Source organism: Eptesicus fuscus, chromosome 16 (genome assembly GCF_027574615.1).
Source record: "Eptesicus fuscus isolate TK198812 chromosome 16, DD_ASM_mEF_20220401, whole genome shotgun sequence".
In the NCBI taxonomy this organism is placed as follows: Eukaryota; Metazoa; Chordata; class Mammalia; order Chiroptera; family Vespertilionidae; genus Eptesicus; species Eptesicus fuscus.
The window spans coordinates 58,279,419-58,280,270 of record NC_072488.1 but is presented as its reverse complement, the minus strand read 5'-3'; positions in this window follow the sequence as shown (position 1 = coordinate 58,280,270).

The window sequence follows — 852 nt, the reverse complement described above, 5'->3', positions numbered from 1 at the left end:
CTTTTATTATAGTAGCTGGAATTACAACTAAAATACAGAAGAACTTCCTGAATAATCAACAGAAAACTCCCAGGAGAGAACCCTACCTGAGGACCGAAAATGGAGACCGCATAGAGATTGATCTATTTTGTATATTGTATGGCTAAAAATAAGTAAATAAATAAATAAAAACAAAAAGTGAGTAAAATAATAATACAAATGATTAATAAAGCTCTGTCAATTAGAAGTTAACCCTTTGCACTCGCTTGCTTTTTTCTCGATTCCTTTATTCTAATGCTAACCGTGTCAAGTCACACTCGACATCCGAGTGCAAAAGGTTAAATATGTGAAGAACCATAATATAAAAAAGCACAGCTATAGAAACAGGAAGAGGTTAGTGATAATGAGGTGATCGGGGAGGGGAGAATGGGAAATACTGCTGAAAAGGTATAGGGCTTCCTTTCACAGTGATGAAAATGTTTAAGAATCAGAGAGCTAATTGTTGTACAACATTATTCAGATTCTAAAGCTACTGAGTTGTATAGTTTAAAATGTTTTTTAATTTTTTGCTAATTTTCTTAAAAATATGTTTTTATTGATTTTAGATAGACAGGGAGAGGGAGATAAACATCAATATGAGAAACATTGATCAGCTGCCTCTTATATGCACCCTGACGGGATTGAACCCACAACCTGGGTATGTGCCCTGACCTGGGAATCAAACTGGCCACCTTTTGTTGCATGGGACAATGCTCAGTCCACTGAGCCACACCAGCCAGGACTAAAATGTTTATTTTTATTTTATGTATATTTTACCTCAGTTTTTAAGATGGCATGAATCTAGTATCACTGATTACAATCTATATATATATA